The sequence below is a fragment of the Lycium barbarum genome, chromosome 1 (assembly GCF_019175385.1).
Source record: "Lycium barbarum isolate Lr01 chromosome 1, ASM1917538v2, whole genome shotgun sequence".
Taxonomy (NCBI): Eukaryota; Viridiplantae; Streptophyta; class Magnoliopsida; order Solanales; family Solanaceae; genus Lycium; species Lycium barbarum.
This window is the reverse complement of record NC_083337.1, coordinates 111,923,650-111,948,881: the sequence shown is the minus strand read 5'-3', so window position 1 is coordinate 111,948,881 and position 25,232 is coordinate 111,923,650. Positions and strand designations below refer to the sequence as shown.

Genomic DNA, 25,232 nt, shown 5'->3' with positions numbered 1-25,232 from the left:
CATCGACCCCAATGCATCTTCCCACACTGGGAACACGGTGGTATGGGTGGCCTTGACTGGCCCAAATCACCTCTGAACTGAGGTCCTGTATAACTCGGACTCGGCCCTGAACGAGCAGATCTATCAAGGCCCTGGCCTGAAAACCGTGGAGGTGGACTGGTCATAGAATAGCCTGAATGGCTGGGAAGCTGCTGTCTGTGTCCACCCCTGGACTCGTTCCTCGAACCCGAAGGTCTAGCTCTCTTGCTATGTCCCCTATCTTGCTCACGTTCATTTCTCCGCTGCTGTAGGTGTTCCTCTAATTCCTGAGCATGTGCCTGAATGCGTGCAATATCCATGCCAGCCTGAAGGGACGCAGTTAAGCATTTATCCATCAAGTGTGGCCCTAGGCCTTTCACAAACCGGTGCACCCGATCGCCCATATCCGCTACCATTGTCGAAGCATACCTAGCCAAGAAATTGAAGCGGAGACTATACTCTGTAGCACTCATGCTACCTTGCCTCAGATTCAAGAATTTATCGGCCCTAGCTCGCCGAACTTCTGGGGGCATATAATGACGGAGAAAAGCATCAACAAACTCTTGCCATACCGGTGGAGGTGCATTGGATCCCCGCGAAGCCATCCAAACTGTATACCACTGGATTGAGACATCCCTCAATCTATATGACGCTAGCTCCACCGATTCGGTGTCTGAAGCATGTATCAATCGAAGCGTCCTCAACATACCGTCAATGAAGTCCTGAGGATCCTCCTCCGGTTTCGACCCAAAGAATTCCGGGGGTTTCAAAGCACTTAAGTCACGGGCCCTTGCACTAACGGCCCTATCACCATGCCCTGAACTCTACCTCTGAGTCTGGGCCGCAACCAACTAAGTTAAAAAATTAATGGCCTTTTTGACATCTTGACCCGAAGCGTTTGGTGGAGGAGCTGGAGGTGCTGGAGCTGGGGATGAGGCTCCCTCACGCTCCTCAGTAATAAGCACTGTCTGGGAAGACTGAGATTGAGCCGCACTCTGGGACTCACCTCCTCTACTACCGGTGGCGGTGCTCTTTTAGCCCGCTTTTCTGCCACCGTCTTGCCCTTTTGGGCTGCTGTAGCCTTTTTCTTTTTAGGCATCTCTGAAATACACAACACACGATTAAGGAACAAGAATTTCTTTCATTATAGCTCTATCGCACGATTCTTATGAAGAAAGAAGGTCATAAATTCCTAAAATGTCCGCAGCTTCTTGTTTATAAGTGTTGCGCGCAACACACCCATAACCAAGACTCTACTAGACACGGCTCGTAGACACATCCTAGGACTGAACTGCTCTAATACCACTTTTGTCACGACCCGGCTAGGGGGCCGCGACGAGCACCCGGTGCTACCCCACCCGGGCACCCCCTTATCGTACATAACATAACATCTAGGTGAACCATAAGTCAATTCGTGCTTTTCTTATCGTTAATCATATTGATCCCATTAGACGACCATCATCATTTAATATATCATAGGCATCTATGCCACATCATAAGTACAAGGCCGACGTGGCTAACAAAAGATATACAAAACATGGGCCGACATGGCCGAACATCTCTACCCACATACACATGACTACGAGCCTCTAAGAGTATGACATATCGTATGAGCGGGACAGGACCCCGCTATGCCCATAATTATATACACAAAAGAATAAGTACCCAAAAGCTACGGCTCCGAAATAAATGGAGTTCTGCTATGCAATCTCTGAATAAGCAACTATGGATCAAGTCTGTCTCCCTGTGCACCTGCGGGCATGACGCAGCGTCCACAAACAAAAGGACGTCAGTACGAAGAATGTACTGAGTATGTAAAGCATGATCAACATCAATATAGAAGCATAATATATGTCATATGAAATAGCATAGGAGGGGAAACAGTAATATCATCATCATCATGTCGCTTACTTGCATACATCGTCGTTCGTATCCCATAATAATAGCCATACTACTTTGTGTTCATATTCGTATACGTGCCCTTACTAAGTCTTATCACACTCATATTCATATTATATACATGGTCATATCATATACATAGTATTTACATAGCATACCAAACCTCGTAGGATCGGTGTGTCATACATACTTGGCCAACCAAGGCTCAAGATCATACATACCTGGCCCTACCAAGGTGTCAGGTTTATCCGTACCATCTGCAGAGGTGTGCGCGGGTTTCGTAATCGTATACATACTTTATACATAGTCATATACATATAGTCTTACCCTGCATCATAAGCTCGGGGTCTTATCATAGCCCTTCACAGGCATACATATACATATATCATAGCTCGTAAGCATCTCTAATCTCATTTTTCTCTCATCATCATTACTATCCTCATCATTATCGTTACATCTACATTATAGACTTACTCGTCATACGAGGAACATAGTATAATCATAGTACATATCAAGGGTCGTGGGCTTATGAGCTCGGAATGTCAACCAAGTGAAGACAACATACTCATATAGAGGAATTAGGAATTTGGCCAAGAACCATGCCTTATGAAAGAAGGGTTAGCCTTACATACCTTTCCGTCGAACTATTCTACACTTGCACGTTCCCTTCCAATGCTAGCGTTTATACCTTCATTAATATCATAACAATGGCCATTAGTCATTCACATCACCCACATTATCTAGAATTCTCAATTTGCTTCTAATTCTCCCATATTTATGGTCATGACCTCCAACTTCGTCCATTCGTCTAAAGTGTCGAGTTCATGATCTTAGTACCATTTATAATACATTCATATCGTAACACAACAACATTCATAATTCAAATCCAACTATTCCTCAAAATGTCACTATTCACCATTCATGACCTAGTTGATCACATTTTCTACAATCCATGTATTTTAATTCTCCAATACCTTAAAAATCTTGTAAAAATCATGAAACTTACCTTAGAAGTTGTAGGAACAAGCTTTGGTTGATAATACTCCTCTTTCAGCAAAACCCTAGTTTTTCTCCATTTGGATGTCTTGACTTGGATGATCCTTGATGATTCCCTTATCCTTGATTTACTTGTCTTAATGTTATTGAAGGCTTATAATCCTTGAAAACTCATATAATAAATGTAGAGAGAAGTTTTAGAGAGAAGTGGTGTAATGTTGTAATGAAATAAGACAAGTCTTGATCCTCATATTTAATGAATTGAAAAATCTGTGCTGGGTGAACAATGATCGTCCATGGAGGTTTACGGCCCGTATTCCACTATACGGCTCGTCCTCCATGGGCGTAATTAACCATTTCCAAAACCATAAGCTGGGCTGCCTTCATGGTGGTTTACGACCATGGTTTACGGGCCGTAAATCACTTTACGGTCCGTCCACCTGGTCGTATTTAACCATTTCCTCGGCTGGCAGAAAGGTGAAGTTTGGCATGCCAGTTTACGACCTGGTAGTTTACGGACCGTATACCAGTTTACGGTCCGTATTTGCACTTTACAACCACTGGGCAGAAAGCTGAAGCTTTTGCATGGCAGTTTACGACTGCCAGTTTACGGACCGTATTGCACTTTACGGTCCTTATTTTGCAATATACGACCACTGGGCAGTTGCAATTCTGCAACTTTCCATATTTCTTAGACTTCTCATTTTAATCACCCCCGTCCATGCACATGCATTGCTCACCTTGTATCTCATCTTAACTTAGCCAACTTCCTCGTCTCACATCGGATACTTTCGAAATCTCGCCTAAAGTCATCAAACGTCGTTTCTTGCTCATGGACATCATGCACTCATATTCATCACTAGTTCGTTCTCTTGCGTACCAACGGAAAATTTTCCGAGGTGTAACAGGAGTCTTCTCTCTTTCAAGGGTTGTGTCTCTGTACTGTACCAGAACAGGATCCTCATATTGGTGTTGCTTTATCTCTTCCAAGAGAAGGCAAGACATGTGATGAGTATCGGAAAGGAAATACGAATAATGAATTAACGAGGATTTAATGATATCTTGGAGAAGAGTGATAACGTCCCTTAGATTGGTTCATGGTAATATTGAGGAAGGCTAAGGGCAAATTTGGAATTAGGAAAATAATTTTTCATGAATTACAAAAAACAAAAAAAAAATAGTAGTCCTGAAAGAAAAAGGGCCATGTGGCCGTCCAAGTTGGTGTGGGCCAAGGCCCACATGGAAGCATAATATGGGTACATAAAAGATGACAAATTCATCACATTTATCATCTTCAACACTTAGAAAGCTCAAGAAACTTGGAGAAGACAAAAAAAAGGGCCATTCGGCCATACATAGCCAAACAAGAACCTTGGAAAAGATTTGATCAAAAATTATTTTCTTCTAGCATTTCTACTAATTGGAAGGTCCTCTTTAACGTGAGATAGTTGTTGGAGCAATTAAACCACTCCTTGTTGCAAATTCATAACCCTAGCCAAGTGAGAAGTGTGGTGAATAGGTAAGGCTTAATCTCCTTTACTATGTGTTAGAAATGATTTGTGCATTTTGTAGTATGTAGAAATGGATGAAATTCATGAAAATATGGATGTTATGTTGTGGCCGTGTATATGTAGTGTGTGGCCGTGTGGGTATTGTGTGGTGTAGAAGAGAATGAATCAATTTTACTTAGTATTTTGGTTGTTGTTGTAATGGAATCTATGATGAAAATGAAAGTTTAATCATTCTAGTTGAAGTTGTAAGTGTTGGAGAGTTGTTTTAGAAGCTAATGTGATTTTAAAACCACTTCTTGTATTTATGGAAAATAATGTTGCTAGCATGTGAATTGTTGGTATAGCTCATGAATTTGAAAGAAGGAAATGTGTTGTTGTTGTTCTTGTTGCATTTGGAAGGTTTCGGGTGGAATGGAGTTTTGATTGGATTGTTTTGAATATTGTGCGGATTGTTTGAAATGTTCTTGAATTTTGTTTAAATGACTTCGAATTAGTATTTGAGTATGCGAGCATTGGTGTTGGTTTGATTGTATGTAGTTGAAGTGAATGTAAACGGAATGCCGTCGAATTATGTTAAAGCGGGTTACTAATGTTAGAATGTGTTTTAAATTGATTGTTGGTATTGTTGGAATGACTGTTGGTATGGTTGTTGATAATTTGGCCGAGTTGAATTCTCGGGGTGGTTGTATTTACAGGGGAGATGCTGCCGAAATTTTTATAAACAAAGTGATTAGGTTAGAATTAGACTCTTAAGACCTATAGCTAATGCTTGATTTTCATTGGTATTGTTGTAGATTTTGGGAAACACGAGGCTTAAGTTCAGGTTAGCTTAAGGAGCGGATAAGGTATGTAAAGCTTACCCTTTCCTTCTTTTGGCATGTCCTAGTTGCAAGTAAGCTATGAAACGAGCCTCGAGGTAACTCCATTCATAAGATCCGAGCATGTCGACGATTCTTATTCATTTCTTGATGTTACATTCCTAGTATAATCGAACTATGGTCCTTAGATCTTTTGTATCATTGGATAAAGAACGTGTATACAAAATTTTTATTCTTAAAAGTCTTTTGTCGAATAATGTCTCTATCTTTCTTAGAGGAGCTCGGATCGCTCCGATACGTTCTTAGGGAGTTCTAAAGCGAATTATGTTTGTAACTTTCGTAGGCGGGCTCAGATTGGGTTGCTACCTGTCCGTGGTCCCCGAGACTTACCTTTGTATAACTCTAACGACTTTTAAAAGAATTTCACATAATTATTGCCTTAACCCTCGAGTGTTGGTTAGTTTACTTAATTGCTGAGTCTAAACTAATAATGTTTTTAAATTTCATATAGTTTCTCACTACTTTGCTCGTGCATACTGTATTTACATCTTTCGCCAAGTCCCGGGCCGGTTTTGTCATCGTGCGCACTATGTTATATTCGGCAGTATGATGTGTTACGGTTCCCCACTAACGGGTCGGGTACCGCTTATATACGGCGTTATGATGTGTTATGGCGTATGATGTGCTATGATGTTATGATGTGTTTCGGGGTTGTACGGAGATATGAAATCTTCTGGAGTATGATGTGTTGTGGCGCCAGCGTCGGAGTGGCGACCACGTTCCTGAGCCCTATACATGATTTTGATATGCATTATTTGTGTTTCAAAAGTAAGCATTTGGTATACTGATTTTTGTACCTGTTTTTCTATAGTTCTTATTTTAGTTATGATTCTGATTATTGTCTTTCATGCTTTATATACTCAGTACGTATTTCGTACTGACCCCCTTTCTTCGGGGGCTGCGTTTCATGCCCGCAGGTACAGATGCTCATTGTGGTAATCCGCCAGCCTAGGATACCCATTCTGCTACTTTGGAGTGCTCCCTTGATCCGGAGCCCATACTTTTGGTACAGATCTTTTTGTTGTACATATTTATGTGTATATGACTAGTTAGGGGTACGGCGGGGCCCTGTCTCGTCATATGCTTCTGTTGTTATTCTTAGAGGCCTGTAGACATGTATGTGGGTCATGGGTCGTTATTGTTCAGTTATATCTATGTGATTTGCGTCTTAAGCGGTTCCATTTGCTGTGACAGCCTTAACGACTTGTATGTATGTATACGTATGTACATGTTTTTAGGCGATGTGTTTTACGACAGCCTTGCAGGCTTCTGTGTGATACATCTGTTATATGTGACCGCTTAAGACGACATATGACCTTTGTATCTGTATAAGTCAGTGTACGCCGAATATGGATAAGCCATTGGTATGCCGATTTTGGTAAAAGAGTATGTACGGGTGTCCAGCTCGAGCACTAGTCACAGCCTACGGGGTTGGGTCGTGACAGAGAAGGTTCCATAAGGATTGGAGATACTGGCTGTATAAATTATACAGCCAAACATACTGGCTGTATAAATTATACGGTCCGTATGTTTGGGACCGTATAATCAACCCAAAAAAGAAAAAGTTTCTGGACCAAATATACGGCTAGACATACGGCCCGTATAAATTATACGGACCGTATGTTGGTATGTATATATGGTCGGGGACTGTTTTGGTGTATTAAAAAAGGGAGCCAAGGGTTATTTCATTTCACTTCTACAAGACACCCCCTCTCTCTAAATCATCTCTCTACATATATTCCACAAGAATTCAAGGATATTTGGTGATCAACAACATAAACCAACTGAATCAAGTATAAGAAAACCCTCAAAGATCATTTAAAGTCAAGAAATCCCAAAGGAGACAAATTAAGGTTTTTCCTCAAGTGGAGTATTATCATCCAAGGCTTGTTCCTACGACATCTAAGGTAAGATTTATGATATTTCTATGTTGTTTAAGGTATTTAAGAGTTGAAATACTTGGATTGTAGAAAGGTATGGCAAAATGGGTCATTAATGTGCAATAGTGCCATTTTCAGAAATAGTTTGAATTGCGTTATGAGTCTTGATGTATGGTGATGTAAATGTGTTATAAATGATGTTGAGAACATGAGAGGAGAAATGTACGTGAATGGGCATAGTCGTGTGTTATAGCCATGGATATGAGTAATTGAAAGCAAATTGAGAAATGTGGATAATGTGTATGAATAATGACTATTGTTATGGTATTGTGAATGTGTTGTTGACGTTTGGGAGTTGATATACGTTATGGAGGAATGTCGTATAAATAGAGGAGATGCTGTCCGAATTTCTCTAGCTTTAGTCATATATGCTAGCTATCGATTCTAATGATAGTATGACTTTAATGAAGGTAGAAACGCTAGCATTGGAGGAGAAAGCGCAAGTGTAGAATAGTTGAACGCAAAAGGTATGTAAGGCTAACCCTTCTTTCATAAGGCATGGTTCTTTGGCCAATCATCTAAATCTTCTACGAGCTTATGATATTCTCCAAATGCTTCTATCTTCAAAGCTACTAAGCTTATGCTTCTCGATATGTTACGATTGCACCATGTCCCTCGTATGACGAGTAGGCCTATAAACATAAATGTGATGAATGACGATAATAGTAATAATGAGGTTGATGACGATTATGATAATGATGCCAATAGTAAAGATGCTTATGAGCTATTATGTATATGTGTCTATGTGTGACTATTATGGAACCCCGAGCATATGAGGCCGGGTATGATATGTAAATAAGTATGTATATGGTTACGTAACGCGCGCAGACCTCTGCAGATGGTACAAATAACCCTGACGCCTTGGTAGGGCCAAGTAGATATGACCCTGACGCCTTTGTAGGGCTAGGTAGATGTAACCCTGAAGCCTTGGTAGGGCCAGGTATGAGCAACCTTGAGCCTTGGTTGGCCAAGTATGTATGAAACACCGATCCTGCATGGTCGGGTATGCTATGTAAATGCTATGTATATGGTATGATTATGTATATGATGTGAATACGAATATGATACGATATGAACGTGAATAATGGTTTGTATACGAATACGAGCACAAATATGGTACGGATACGGTTATGGATGTAAGTACACGAATACGCATTAGAAATGGAAAGTCCTATAAAAGGAAAGTAAGTACCTATGACGATGATATTACCATCTCCCATCTTGTGCTATTTCTCATGTTTTTCATTATGCTTCTATATTGATGTTGATCATGCTTTACATAATCAGTACGTTATTCGTACTGACGTCTTTTTATTTGTGGACGCTGCGTCATGCCCGCAGGTGCACTGGGAGACAGGCTTGATCCATAGCTGTATTCTCAGAGACTACATTGCAGAGCTCCATTTGTTATACCTCAGAAAAACAAAATCCTCCATTGTCGTCCGAGTGAATGGACCCGCGAGGAGTACGAGTATCCGATGTTTTCATGAGTAAGAAATAACATTTGACGACCCTAAGTAAGATTCTGAAGGAAATTGCAAAAGGAGATAGGTTATGCTCCATAATAAATGATTATTGGTTCTAAAAATGTGGAAAGTTGCAGATCTGCATTTTGGCCAGTTGCACGTAAAATGAAATACGGACCGTAAAGTGGTATACGGCCCATAAACTGGCATGTCGTATTTTGGCTTCCAAAACTTCAACTTTTTGCCAAATGATCAAATGGTTAAATACGACCTGAAATACGGACCGTAAAGTGGTTTACGGCCCGTAAACTGTGTCCGTAAATCGCCACGTCTCAGCCTGAGTTTCTGGTTCTGTTATGATTAAATACGACCACGAAGGACGGTCCATAAACTGGAATACGGACCGTAAACCAAGTTTGCGACCATTGTACTGTTCACTCCAGACCATATTTTAAGTCATTAAATAAGGGATCCAAGTTTATTATTTCATTTCCACATTTCATCCCTTCTCTCTAAAACATCTCTCTACATTTATTCCACAAGGTTTCAAGGATTATTAGTCATCAACAACACAGAGGAGTGTAGTTGAATGACCATAGTCGTGCATTATGGCCATGGATATGGATGATTGAAAAGTGAGTCTAAGATATGGATAATGTGGATGAATAATGACTATTGTTGTAGTATTATGAATGTATTGTTGACATTTGAGAGTTGAAATACACTATAGAGGAATGTCGTATAAATAGAGGAGGCGTTGCCCGATTTTCTCTAGTTTAGTCATGTATGCTAGCTATCGATTCTAATGATAGTATGACTTTAATGAAAGTAGAAACGTGAGCTTCGGAGGAGAACGTTCAAGTGGTAAATAGTTGAACGGAAAGGTATGTAAGGCTAACCCTTCTTTCATAAGGCATGGTTCTTTGGAAAAATATCTAACTCTTCTATGAGACTGTGATGTCCTTCAAATGACTTGATCTCCCGAGCTAGTAAGATCATGATTCTTGATACGCCATGATTGTACTAAATCCCTCGTATGACGATTAAGCCGATAAAGATAAATGTGATGAATGACGATGATAGTATAATGATGTTGGTGACGATGAAGATAATGATGTAATTAGTAAAGATGCTTATGAGCTATTATGTATATGTGTCTATGTATGACTATTATGGAACCCCGAGCTTATGAGGCCGGGTAAGATATGTAAATAAGTATGTATATGATTACGTAACGCGCGCACACCTCTGTAGATGGTACGGATAACCCTGACGCCTTAGTAGGGCCAAGTAGATGTAACCCTGAAGCCTTGGTAGGGCTAGGTATGAGTAACCTTGAGCCTTGGTTGGCCAAGTATGTATGAAACACCGATCTTGCATGGTCGGGTATGCTATATAAATGCTATGTATATGATAAGATTATGTATATGATATGGTTATGAGTAAGAATATGATTATGATACGATATGAATGTGAATAAAGGTATGTATATGAATACGAGTACAAATACGGAATGGAAAGATCCTATGCATGGCAAGTAAGTGCCTATGACGATGATATTACTATCTCCCATCTTGTGCTAATTCTCATGTTGCTTATTATGCTGCTATATTGATATTGATCATGCTTTACATACTCAGTACATTCTTCGTACTGACGTCCCTTTGTTTGTGGATGCTGCGTCATGCCCGAAGGTGCACAAGGAGACAGGCTCGATCCATAGCTACATTCTCAGAGACTACATAGCAAAGCTCCATTTCCTTCGGAGCCATAGCTTTTGGAACTTATTCTTTTGTGTACATAATTATGGGCATAGGGGGGGGGGGGTCCTGTCCCGCTTATGTGATATGTTATATTCTTCTTAGAGGCTCGTAGACTTGTGTATGTGGTTAGATGTGTTTGGCCTTGTCGGCCTATATTTTGTATACCATTTTGTTGGCCTCGTCAGCCCATGTATATTGATGTGGCACAGATGCCTATGATGATATAAAGAGGTTGTTGTCCAAAGGGGACAAGTATGATTGATGGATAGAGATGTATGTTTTTACTATGTAGCTCACCTAGATGTTGTGTGAAATTATGTCAAGGGGTGCTCGGGTGGGATAACACCGGGTGCTCGTCGCGGCCCCCTAGTCGGTTCGTGACACCATTTCATTCGGAGCCATAGCTTTTAGGTACTTATTCTTTTATGTATATAATTATGGGCATAGCGGGGTACTGTCCCGCTTATGTGATATGTTATACTCTTCTAAGAGGCTCGTAGACATGTGTATATGGTTAGATATTGTTATGTCCCATGTTTTGTATAAGTGGAATTCGGCAAATAATTAAGATTTGTGTGTTATAAGGAAATATTGTTGATTTTGGTGAATATGACTATGTTGGTTATGGAATCATTAATGTTAAGACCTCGGGGAAGGCCGAGGGTAAATTTGGAATTTCGGAAATTAGTTTTGGGAATTACAAAACGGGACTTTTAATGAATTGGGCCAAGAAAAATTTGATATGAATTTAGGCCCAAAATATTGAGGTGGCCGGCCATAGTGAATGGCCCAACCCATTTTTAATGTCATGTGCTATGCACATGACTCTCCATAGTGGATATATATCAATGATACTTGTGAATTATCAAGAAAAATATCACACTTCAACTTTGAGCTAAAATAGCTCTCGGCCGAGCAAGTGAAAAAGAAAAAAAAATTCTTGGCTTTGTTTCTAATCCAAACACCTAGCTTCTTTTGGAATGATTGATGAGTTCGAGGTGCTCTTCGTTGTGGTACAATTAGTTTGACGAAAGGGCGACGTTTGCGGCGAATCGGAATATTAGGACCAAGGTAAGAAATCTATGTTTTTATGTTATGAAATGGATATATATGTGTTAGTGATTGGATTAGCATGAAGATTTTGGAATGGTATTGTGTTTGTGCATGGCGTGTGTGTGTAGAAAGGGTGTGTTTGGCCGTGAGCTATATGGGGTGGAAGGACATGTGAATTGATTTCGTTTAAGCTTGTTAGTTGTGTTGTTGTGATCTTTATGTTGTAAATGATTGATTAAAGAATTGAGTTGGCATTAGAAAATGATTTCGGACGTTATCGGAAAGTGTATACCTTTCGTATATTTGTATATATCATAGTATATTTATGATACTAAGGACTTTAAATATGATTTATAGTTGATGTTGATGAATTTGGAATGAAACGACGCAAGTTAGAATGTTCGTCGTAACTTTTGGCGTTTTGAATGAAATAGGGAAAGTAATGGATTTTGGGAAACTTTATATATGGTTTGGAACTTGTTTGTTATGTAGTGGAATAATCTTGAATGAATGAATACAATAATGTGGATATGAGTTGGAATTGTGAAGTTTGAATATAGGATTACCAACTTATGCATTAAGGTGAAATTTTGAAGCTAGTGTGGTTTGATTGTGGTTTGTATTGTGTAATGATGTTTGGGTTGTTGTTGTTGTTGTATTTTGAGCCGAGCTAAGTCTCGGGGGTGTTAGATTTATAGGGGAAGTGCTGCCGAAATTTCGGTAGCCAAGTTTAGCCCAAAGACAAAAATGTTAACTTTCATGAATAGTAACTGGTAAAAGTGACCATTTGCAGTTTTCGGGCGAAACGGGAATTGCTATATGACGAGCGTAAGGCGCCAACCAGGTATGTAAAGCCTACCTATCCTTCTTTTGGCATGTCCTAGTCATACTAGGTTAAGATCGGAATCTCGGGGGTAACTCTGCTCTTGGAAATTTAGGTTCAAGTTTGGGTACTATTCATCCAGCGCAATTGAACCCTTTTGTGGCATTTGGTCAAAAGAATGTTCGAATCGTCATTGTTACGTACCGTATTTTTATACATTGGGACAACCCGGATTAACTATGACAATTAAGGGCCAAGACTATTCCGGGATTTGACGTCGGGACTTTTGACCATTTGATTTTATTTTGAGACATAAGTTGAATATGAAATTGATGGCATTGGACACTTAGGAAAAATTGGGACCACAATTCATAAAATTGGAATTTAAAAGTCTTGCACCAAAAGCCATGGTGGCCGTGTGGACTTGAAATGGTCCCACACATTGTGTGGCCAATTTTAATTGGTCCAACACATGTGTGGGCCATAAACAAAGGGAGATATTTGTGGATACAAAAAAAAAAAAAAAAAGACTAAGTCATCTTTCTCATTTCCCACTTCTACACTTAGAGAAAAATAACAAGACTTGGAGAGCCTCCACTCCCCCATGGTTCTCGGCCACAACCAAGAAAAATCAAGTCCCATTTTTGCCTCTCTAAAATTATTTCTTTGGTATAAACCCACTATTTGGAGGTCCCTAAGTAGCGTGGAAGTATTGTTTGGGTCATTCAACCACTCATTTTTCCCATTTACAAACCCTAGCCTATTGGTGGATTGAAGAATAAAGGTGAGTTCTAATCTTGTTTTTGGAGTTATAAATGTTGTATGCATATTGTAGTATGCTAAAATGGATAAAAATCATGAAATATGGAATGTTGAAGTTGGGTCTTGTGTTGGGTGTGTTGACCGTGTGAAGTATATGTGTGTGGTGTGGTATTGGGTTGACGAATTAATTGCTTGTAGCATATTGATTGTCGTAGAGTGGAGAAGAGAATAAAAATCATCGATACATGTATATGTGTAGTGTAGCCGTGTATATAGCCTCCAAATGGTAGCAAAGAATGAATTAATATCGCTTAGCGTCGTAATGGTTGTTGTGATGATTTGTATGTTGGAAATGAGAGTTAAATGTCCCGAATTGATATAGTAAGCGTTGCGGACTGATTTGGAGAACTTTGTGCATTTAATGCAATCCTTATATATGAGAACCATTAACATATGAATATGTGTAGTGTGAATGAATGTGAGTCATAGATTATGCCGAATATCGCATTATTATCGCTTAAGCGCTTTCGTGTCGTCGTTACGAATTTTAGTTTGGAATTGAGCATTTAATGACTTAAGATTGATGTTGAGATTGTACGGGCTGATTTGAGGGTTATTGTGCGTTGATGTAATTTGTATATTTTATGAAAATGGTATCGTTATATTGTGAATTGTGATACAAAACATGAATTGAAAGTCGGAAGTGTGCCCAGTGGGCTGCTCACGGGTAGGGGCTGTTTTCGGCCAAAAATTTGGAGAAATTGTGGATTGTTGGAAAAATTATGTGAATTTTTTAGAATGTTCTTGAATGTTGTTAGTATGGGTTTGGGTTAATAATCGAATGTACGAACGATATTGTGGCTTGAAAGTAAGCCATTGAATTGAATAATTGGAAAGTTGTCGAATGGTGTAAAAGAGAGCTACTATTATTATTTTGCCTTTCGAATTGATTATCGATGTTGCTAGGTTGGTTATTGTGGTTGTTGTTGTTGATTTTGAGCGAGTTAAATTCTCGGGATGGCCTATTTATAGGGGAAATGCTGCCGAATTTTCTGTAGAATTTAATGTTAGTTGGAATAAATGGCTTAAGTGCCTATGTTTAATATTGGATATTCGTTGGCATATTTGTAGACCTTGGGGAGCCCGAGGCGTAGATTGGAATTTACTTTATATTGGCCATCTTGGAGTGCGCACGAGGTATGTAAAGCAACCTCCCTTCTTTTTGGCATGTCTTAGTTTTACATAGGCTAGATTAGAGCCTTAAGGAAATTCCAAATCCGAAATCCGAGCATGATATGATCTATATATGTTCCTTGGCACTCTTATGTATGATTTGATGAAATATGAACCTTTATGTATTTGAAATAATCGCTTTCCAAACTTTGCGCAAAAAGGTTTCACTTTAAAGAACTTCGAAATTTCTGAATGCCATACATTTCACATAAATGCTCGGATTACTCCAATATTTTTATAAAAGTTTGCATTATGTATGATACGTATGTTTTTCATAGGCGGGCCCGACTTGGGTAAATACCCGTCCGTGGGTCCCGCGACTTTCCTTTATGTAATTCAGAGAATCTTTGAAAGAATTTGGTATGATTATTATTCCGATTTCAAATATGATCATTTTACTTATGTTTGAATTTATGATAATGATTTTATGCATATGACTACTCACGACTCTACTCGTGCATTCTGTTATTCCTTTCGCCGAGTCCCGGGCCGGTTCTGTTGTCGTGCGCATTTTGATATACTCCGGAGTTATGCTGTGTTTATGGTTCACCGAGCTACTCGCAAAAGAGGGTCGGGTTCCACCTATATTTGGTGTTATGCTGTGTATGGCGTTATGTTGTGATGTGATATGTGACGGTGATACGGAGATTTGAAACTTTCTGGTGTTATGCTGTGTTATGGCGCCATCGACGGGTGGGCGACCATATTCTTCTGTACCCTATGCATTACTTACATATTTTTGAAAGTAAGCAAATTTTGATATGTTGGATTTGCACTTATGTTTGGTACTTCCATTTCGTTTATGTCTCAGATTTGCTTTCTGTATATTCTGCTTTGCATACTTAGTACATATTTCGTACTGACCCCCTTTCTTCGGGGGCTGCGTTTCATGCCCGCAGGTACAGACGCACAGTTTGGTGATCTACCCATTTAGGACACCCTATTCTGCTGTTTGGAGTGCTCTTCTCATTTCAGAGCACACATTTTGGTATATATTCGTTCGCCATGTATATATGTATTTGTTCAGGGGCACGGCGGGGCCCTGTCCCGCCATATGATTCGGTTTGTCTGTTTAGAGGTCTGTAGACGTATTTGTGGGTGTGTGTGCCTACTTCTGTACGGATGTGTTTGCATGACTCTATTCGTTATGGCAGCCTCGTCGGCGTGCATTTTGTATATGTTTGTGGCAGCCTTGTCGGCGTGCATTTGTATATGCGTTTTGGGCCGTTGTGCCATTTGACAGCCTTGTCGGCTTTTGACATATTTGATAGCCTTGCCGGCTTTTTGATATATGTGCATATGTTCGGCGATGTATATTCCGCCGCCTCTTCTGATTCTGATATAATGTTTTGTACGCGCAATCGCGCAAGATAATATTCGTTCTCAACTCTGTTTAAAAATGATGATTTAGTTTGTATGTCTGTTTGGGTGTCCAAGTAGGGCACCAGTCGCGGCCCACGGGGCTGGGTCGTGACAGAAGTGGTATCAGAGCGGTTTGTCCTTGGGATGTCTACAGGCCGTGCCTAGTAGAGTCTTGTTTATCAGTGTGTTGTGCACCACATCGATAAACAGGAGGCTACAGGGCATTTAGGATGTTTCCTTTCTTTGAATCTTAGATCGTGCGATAGAGCCAGCCGTAGGAAATGAATCTTTTTCTGCTGACCTTTAATTTCAGCTGAGGACGGTATCGACGTAAGAAAGTGACCGATGATATTGGAAGCTATACCGTACACAGGTAAGAAATGGTATGAAAGATGTATGTCGGGGAAGCTATTTGAAGTATGACGGAAATATAAAGTTGAAGATTGAAAAGAAAAATAAACAGGAAGATGTCACTGGTGCCGTTTGAGTTGGGCACGTGAGGTAAGTCTCGACATCTGTGTACATTTGTTTGCAATTGTTAGCCCTGTGTGGCTACGATATGATATATAAATACGTATATGTGTTGGCCCTGTGAGGCATGGTCGGTATTTCCTGTGTACAGGTTTTGGGATAGTAAGAAATACAGAGGAACCTCTTCCCAAATTTTGCCAGAAATATAAAGAGAGAAAATGAGATATAAGTTCTTAACATGTTTTGAAAGTCGATACCGATAGGGTGAATCTGTTATGTTGGATTAAAGTTAAGAGGTACCCTCCATGGCATTCGTAAGAAGCATTATCCTTGATTGGGAAATTTTATTCCGAGAAAGCATATATGAGTAGCAAATTCGTAATTTATCTAAATGAATCAGAATATGTTCCAACCACATGTTGCTTCAGAAAAGCTTATGTGAAAGGCAAAAATGTCCAACGATTAAGTTTCGATTCATTTGAAGAATACTAAATGTATAACAGGCAGTTGGGAATTGAATGATTCACTTACGACTCAAAAAAAAAAAAAATATATATATATACATATGTATAAATATGGAGGTAATTATGTGAATTAAGTACCAACGGATTTCGCGATGTTCGTCGGATTTTAGTGTTCTTTTGCTGGTGGTTGGAGAATGCCTTACAGTAATATTTTATCAGCCTTCATCGACTAATTGGAGATGGAATTTGTGGAATAAAAACTTAAATTTGTGGGTTGTTTAAAATTATATATGTATATGCATGAGGAGAAAAATATTGAGGATTTACAGGAGGCGACACGGTGACTATATAGTCAGAAAAGTAAAAGAATTCTCTCTAGATCGGGGTGGGACCCGCTACGAGAACGTTTTGAAAGTTGTTAAGACCCCGATTTGCCTTAAATTACGTGATAAAAGTCGTGCAGGGAAATTGATGCAATTATACCGGCCTTAACGTGTCTAAATGCATTAAAGTTGTAAGGTTAAGCGTGCCAGGGCCAGAGCAATTCTGGGATGGGTGACCCCCTGGGAAATGTACAAAAAATTTTGCAAATATGGACATAAGAGACAAATAGGAAATTTGGAGTAACCAAAAAGGAAATTAGAGTATGTGGAGTGATTAGAAACTTTATAAAGGTCGCGTGGGCTGAGACGGATTAGATTAGTGAAAAAGGGAGAAAGAGCAACGCAGCTCCAAAATTAGAATGAGTTTGAACAGATGATTGAAGACGCTTTGTAAAAGAAATGCTAGTGATATATATATATATATATATATATGTATGTATGTATAGGACTCCCCATTTATGACTATGTCGATCGCTTAGTGAACCTTAATAGTCAGCGTTATAATATATGGGAGACATTAACAGAATAGAATTTATGAGACAAAGTGAAAGGTATGATACAGATGTTACAAGATAAACAAATATTGGTTTTGCTATGGGTTGAGATTGGAAGATGCTAATACGACGATATTTTGGAAGGAAAAGAGAATAATTGAGTGGAAGGTAAAGAGATCAAAGTGTTAGCAAAAGTGAACCGTAAGAAACGTACTTAAGCAGAGCTTCTAAAAGAGTCGACGGGCAAAGCACGAAATTACCTGCGAAAAACGAACTGGAATGTAATAATGCAGAGCAAAAGAAAAAAAAAACCTATGGCATGAAATGATGAATCATGCGAATATTAAGTAATTTGACTATCGAGAAAATAGAACGACGGATAAGGAACGGGTATGAAGGAAGGATATGATTATTAAAGGATAAATTGATATATTAATTAAATTATTCGAGTGCCAGCTATTAGATAAGATTTGTACTTTATGAATGAGAATTTCATCACTTCGTAATTTTGTTAATATCTCGTACGAAGGTAATCAAGTTATAGATTATAAAGGAAAAACATGGATACGGTATAAGCACAACCCCAAAAGAGGGGGAGCGGAGGAAAGTGAAGTAAAATAAGTAGAAATAGAAACAATTGACACAAAGAAGATTGAAGCGATCAAAAGTTGGCCTAGGTCTTCGACATAGACCGAAATACGCGGTTTTTGGGGATTAGCCAGGTATTACAGAAAAGTGGTGAAGGACTTTGCTTCTATTACGGCACTATTAACGAAGTTAACTCAGAAGGCCGTGAAATTTCAGTGAACCGGTACGTGTGAATGTAGTTTCCAGTACCGGAGGAAAAATTAATTTCAACTCCAGTCTAGCTCTTCCCGAAGGGCCAGCCGGGTATGTTACTTATTATGGTGCTTTTGGTATTGGGATAGATTATGAATTAGTGCAGCACAGTCAAGTTATGGCCTAAGCTCCCCGGCAGTTCAAATCGCACGAAGGAAATTATCCCATACATAATTTGGAATTATCCGCGGCGATTCATGTTTTGAGAATGTGGCGGCATTACTTACATGGGGTCTACGCTGGTATTTATACAGACCATAAGAGCCCCAGTACATTTTTAAGCAAAAGGGAGCTAAATCTGCGGCATAAATGGCTTGAATTATTGAAAGATTATGATGTCGATATTCTATATCATCCCGTAAAAGCCAATGTGGTAGCTAATGCACTTAGCCGTAAGTCCATGGGTAGTTTGACTGATGTACAGTTTGATGAGAAAGAATTGGTTCGTGGAAATTTATCAGTTAGCTAGCCTTAGAGTCCGTTTGGTCGATTCTGGAGATATTGGGATTTTGTTCGAGAAGTTGCTGAATCGTCGATTATAGAAGAGGTAAAACAACATCAGTTTGAGGATCCTATACTTGTACAGTACAAAGATACGACCTTTGATAAAGAAAAGACTTAGTTTGAAATTTCATCTGAAAAGGATATTATTATACGGAGGCAGATTATGTGTACCTGACGTTGCAGGGCTGTGATGATCAATTATGGGCGAAGCACTTAATGTTCGACATTCTGTTCATTCTGAATCCACAAAAATGTATCATGATCTAAAATATTTATGCTGATGGGATGGTATGAAAAAGGGACACTGCAGAGTTCGCTGGCCAATGCCCAAATTGTCAGTAAGTCAAGATCGAGTATCAAGGGCCGGACAGGTTGCTTCAGGAATTAGAAACTTCAGTTTGGGAACGAGGAACGATTCGCATGAACTTCATTATAGGCTTACCGCGCACTCAACGCGGATACGATTCTATTCGGAGTATTGTTGATAGATTAATGAAATCAGCCCATTTTCTTCCAGGCAGGACTACTTGTTCGGCTGAAGGTTATGACAGAGTGTATATTAATGAGATAATAAGACTTCACGGGATTCCTATATCTATTATAACCGACTGAGGTGCTCAGTTTACGGCTAACTTCTGAAGATCGTCCCAGGAAGGACTGGAGACTCAGATGGGTCATAACACAATATTTCATCCTCAGTCCGACGGACAGGCCGAGTGTGCTATTCAGATACCGGAAGATATGCTATGGGCCTGTGTTATTGATTTTAGAGGTTGTTGGGGTGATCATTGTCGCTAAGTGAATTTGTTTATAATAAAAATCGTTATCACTCCAGTATTCAGATGGCACCATATGAGGCTTTGTATGGCAGGAAAAGCAGATCTCCGATTGGTTGGTTTGACGTGAGTGAGATTCAGTTAATTGGTCCAGATGTGATCCAGCAAGCAGTCGATAAAGTGAAACTGATTCGAGAGCGACTATTAGCGGCCCCGAGTCGACAGAAATCTTATGCTGATAAACGACGTCGACCGTTAGAGTTCCAGATTAGCAATTGGGTATTTCTGAAAGAGTCACCTATGAAAGGCGTTATGAGATTTGGCAAGAAAGGAAAGCTCAGTCCGAGATATATTGGGCCTTATCAGATTGTTCGCAAAATAGGCAAGGTGGCCTATGAATTGGATTTGCCAGCTGATTTGGGAGCGGTACACCCGGTATCCCATGTTCCTATGCTTCGTAAATATATTGGTGACCCTTCCAGAATTTTTCCTACAAACGATATACAGGTCACCGAGGAGCTATTTTATGAAGAGCAACCTATAGCCATATTGGATCGTCAGGTAAGAAAGTTGCGGAATAAAGATGTGGCTTCTGTTAAAGTACTGTGGCGGAATAATAATAACCGCGAGGAATTAACCTGGAAGGCTGAGGAGCAGATGATGAAAAAAAAAAATCCTCACCTATTTTCGGCACCTTCAGGTAATCCAAATTCTTTGTTTGATTATGTTGATTTGTGATCGATTTGTATATGATGGCTATAAAAGAAACTCCCCCGAATTTGAGTAAGATTAGTAGCATTAATCCAACATTCGAGGACAAATGTTCCTAAGGGGGGGAGGATGTTACGTACCGTATTTTTATACATTGGGACAACCCGGATTAACTATGACAATTAAGGGCCAAGACTATTCCGGGATTTGACGTCGGGACTTTTGACCATTTGATTTTATTTTGAGACATAAGTTGAATATGAAATTGATGGCATTGGACACTTAGGAAAAATTGGGACCACAATTCATAAAATTGGAATTTAAAAGTCTTGCACCAAAAGCCATGGTGGCCGTGTGGACTTGAAATGGTCCCACACATTGTGTGGCCAATTTTAATTGGTCCAACACATGTGTGGGCCATAAACAAAGGGAGATATTTGTGGATACAAAAAAAAAAAAAAAAGACTAAGTCATCTTTCTCATTTCCCACTTCTACACTTAGAGAAAAATAACAAGACTTGGAGAGCCTCCACTCCCCCATGGTTCTCGGCCACAACCAAGAAAAATCAAGTCCCATTTTTGCCTCTCTAAAATTATTTCTTTGGTATAAACCCACTATTTGGAGGTCCCTAAGTAGCGTGGAAGTATTGTTTGGGTCATTCAACCACTCATTTTTCCCATTTACAAACCCTAGCCTATTGGTGGATTGAAGAATAAAGGTGAGTTCTAATCTTGTTTTTGGAGTTATAAATGTTGTATGCATATTGTAGTATGCTAAAATGGATAAAAATCATGAAATATGGAATGTTGAAGTTGGGTCTTGTGTTGGGTGTGTTGACCGTGTGAAGTATATGTGTGTGGTGTGGTATTGGGTTGACGAATTAATTGCTTGTAGCATATTGATTGTCGTAGAGTGGAGAAGAGAATAAAAATCATCGATACATGTATATGTGTAGTGTAGCCGTGTATATAGCCTCCAAATGGTAGCAAAGAATGAATTAATATCGCTTAGCGTCGTAATGGTTGTTGTGATGATTTGTATGTTGGAAATGAGAGTTAAATGTCCCGAATTGATATAGTAAGCGTTGCGGACTGATTTGGAGAACTTTGTGCATTTAATGCAATCCTTATATATGAGAACCATTAACATATGAATATGTGTAGTGTGAATGAATGTGAGTCATAGATTATGCCGAATATCGCATTATTATCGCTTAAGCGCTTTCGTGTCGTCGTTACGAATTTTAGTTTGGAATTGAGCATTTAATGACTTAAGATTGATGTTGAGATTGTACGGGTTGATTTGAGGGTTATTGTGCGTTGATGTAATTTGTATATTTTATGAAAATGGTATCGTTATATTGTGAATTGTGATACAAAACATGAATTGAAAGTCGGAAGTGTGCCCAGTGGGCTGCTCACGGGTAGGGGCTGTTTTCGGCCAAAAATTTGGAGAAATTGTGGATTGTTGGAAAAATTATGTGAATTTTTTAGAATGTTCTTGAATGTTGTTAGTATGGGTTTGGGTTAATAATCGAATGTACGAACGATATTGTGGCTTGAAAGTAAGCCATTGAATTGAATAATTGGAAAGTTGTCGAATGGTGTAAAAGAGAGCTACTATTATTATTTTGCCTTTCGAATTGATTATCGATGTTGCTAGGTTGGTTATTGTGGTTGTTGTTGTTGATTTTGAGCGAGTTAAATTCTCGGGATGGCCTATTTATAGGGGAAATGCTGCCGAATTTTCTGTAGAATTTAATGTTAGTTGGAATAAATGGCTTAAGTGCCTATGTTTAATATTGGATATTCGTTGGCATATTTGTAGACCTTGGGGAGCCCGAGGCGTAGATTGGAATTTACTTTATATTGGCCATCTTGGAGTGCGTACGAGGTATGTAAAGCAACCTCCCTTCTTTTTGGCATGTCTTAGTTTTACATAGGCTAGATTAGAGCCTTAAGGAAATTCCAAATCCGAAATCCGAGCATGATATGATCTATATATGTTCCTTGGCACTCTTATGTATGATTTGATGAAATATGAACCTTTATGTATTTGAAATAATCGCTTTCCAAACTTTGCGCAAAAAGGTTTCACTTTAAAGAACTTCGAAATTTCTGAATGCCATACATTTCACATAAATGCTCGGATTACTCCAATATTTTTATAAAAGTTTGCATTATGTATGATACGTATGTTTTTCATAGGCGGGCCCGACTTGGGTAAATACCCGTCCGTGGGTCCCGCGACTTTCCTTTATGTAATTCAGAGAATCTTTGAAAGAATTTGGTATGATTATTATTCCGATTTCAAATATGATCATTTTACTTATGTTTGAATTTATGATAATGATTTTATGCATATGACTACTCACGACTCTACTCGTGCATTCTGTTATTCCTTTCGCCGAGTCCCGGGCCGGTTCTGTTGTCGTGCGCATTTTGATATACTCCGGAGTTATGCTGTGTTTATGGTTCACCGAGCTACTCGCAAAAGAGGGTCGGGTTCCACCTATATTTGGTGTTATGCTGTGTATGGCGTTATGTTGTGATGTGATATGTGACGGTGATACGGAGATTTGAAACTTTCTGGTGTTATGCTGTGTTATGGCGCCATCGACGGGTGGGCGACCATATTCTTCTGTACCCTATGCATTACTTACATATTTTTGAAAGTAAGCAAATTTTGATATGTTGGATTTGCACTTATGTTTGGTACTTCCATTTCGTTTATGTCTCAGATTTGCTTTCTGTATATTCTGCTTTGCATACTTAGTACATATTTCGTACTGACCCCCTTTCTTCGGGGGCTGCGTTTCATGCCCGCAGGTACAGACGCACAGTTTGGTGATCTACCCATTTAGGACACCCTATTCTGCTGTTTGGAGTGCTCTTCTCATTTCAGAGCACACATTTTGGTATATATTCGTTCGCCATGTATATATGTATTTGTTCAGGGGCACGGCGGGGCCCTGTCCCGCCATATGATTCGGTTTGTCTGTTTAGAGGTCTGTAGACGTATTTGTGGGTGTGTGTGCCTACTTCTGTACGGATGTGTTTGCATGACTCTATTCGTTATGGCAGCCTCGTCGGCGTGCATTTTGTATATGTTTGTGGCAGCCTTGTCGGCGTGCATTTGTATATGCGTTTTGGGCCGTTGTGCCATTTGACAGCCTTGTCGGCTTTTGACATATTTGATAGCCTTGCCGGCTTTTTGATATATGTGCATATGTTCGGCGATGTATATTCCGCCGCCTCTTCTGATTCTGATATAATGTTTTGTACGCGCAATCGCGCAAGATAATATTCGTTCTCAACTCTGTTTAAAAATGATGATTTAGTTTGTATGTCTGTTTGGGTGTCCAAGTAGGGCACCAGTCGCGGCCCACGGGGCTGGGTCGTGACATAACTTTTGCTGTTGTGTCCGAAACTCTCTGAAACTTTCGTAGATGGCTCTAGGGAGCCTAAAGTCTGTGATCCGTGTCCGCCGCCTCAGTTTGACCCGAGGTGGGCTCGCAAGCCCTAAGGCTTCCCTTATTCGGTTTGTTTGGTTCGTTTGTGTCCGCTATGATCAGCGATCGTTTGTTTATGACTTAATGGTGCGTTTGAAACTTCCTATGCCGTTAGCGAACGTTTTGCACTTTGAATAATGTGAGATTTTCGAAAAATGACCTATGAACGGTTTTCAATAAAAAGATTTGGCAGTTTGGAACTTCGTAACTTTTATACACAAATTTTGATCAATCTGATTCCTACTCCGAGCCCTCTGGCGTCGGTATGTGCTCATCTGTAACTATATGTTGAGTCCGTTAATTTACTTTTGATATGCATATGGTTTCTGCACTACTCCGTTCGTGCTGTCTGCTATGATTTCGTTCGTCGGTACCGGGGCTGACTTTGTGATCGTGCGCGCTATAATCTATTCGGGAGTTATGATGTGTTACGGTTTCCGAGGCCTCGCCATAGGGCCGGTTACCGTTTATGGAGTTATGATGTGATATGGCATTTGATATGTTCTGATGATGTGATGTGTGTGTGATATGATGCGTCTGGAGACTGTACGGAGATTTGAAAAACTTCTGGAGTTATGATGTGTTGTGGCACCAGTGTCGGGGGTGACCATGTTCCTAAACCCTATACATGATTTGATTTGCATTTGTATGTTGCCTTCCGCACAGGTTTGCTTTGTTTCGTTGACGTTGTGTTTGTTCTTTCTGACTCCAGCTGTGTTTGTGATTTCTGTACCTTCTGCTTTACATACTCAGTACTTCTCCCGTACTGACCCCCGTTTCTTCGGGGGCTGTGTTTCATGCCCGCAGGTACAGAAGCTCGTTTGGGTGGTCCTCCAGTTTAGGCTACTCATTCTGCTGTGTTGGAGAGCTCCCCTTGATCCGGAGCCTACTTTTGGTACATACCTTCTGTTGTGTATGTGTTCGGTACATTTGTGGATGTGTGGGTACGACGGGGCCCTGTCCCGTCATATGTTCATCTGTTCTGTTTTGTCTAGAGGCCTGTAGTCACATTTGTGGGTCGTGGGTCCGGTGTGTTTGTATGTGAGCCTGTTTTGCGTTCTTAAGCGGCCCGTACGCTACTATGGCCAAGTCGGCCTCTGAGTTTGTATGTGTGTGTGTGCATTTGGGCGATGTACATTCCGCCCCCTTTCTGATGTGTGTGTTTGTGCATTTGGGCGACGTATATTCCGCCACCTTTCTGATTTTGATTTGACTAATCTGAACGGGCGACCGCTTAAGATAAGTGTTCGATAAATGTTTGTGTCTGGCGTCTGTCGTTCACTTTCAGTTTGGATAACGTATGTTGAGTTTGAACGAGTCTGAATATGACGATCTGGTTGTGAGTTTGTTTGGGGTGCCTAAGTAGGGCACCA

The 25,232-nt window shown here is 39.9% G+C and overlaps 2 long non-coding RNA genes across 2 annotated transcripts; both read left to right on the top strand.

Moving 5' to 3' along the window:
* The first annotated feature begins 12,534 nt into the window (after positions 1–12,534).
* LOC132637045 (uncharacterized) lies at positions 12,535–15,716 on the top strand. Its single transcript, XR_009581528.1, has 2 exons — positions 12,535–15,087; positions 15,242–15,716. It is a non-coding gene; the product is annotated as an uncharacterized LOC132637045 (long non-coding RNA).
* A 5,939-nt stretch (positions 15,717–21,655) lies between these two features.
* On the top strand, positions 21,656–23,651 carry LOC132637039 (uncharacterized). The gene is made up of 2 exons (XR_009581526.1): positions 21,656–22,241; positions 23,177–23,651. It is a non-coding gene; the product is annotated as an uncharacterized LOC132637039 (long non-coding RNA).
* Positions 23,652–25,232: the final 1,581 nt, after the last annotated feature.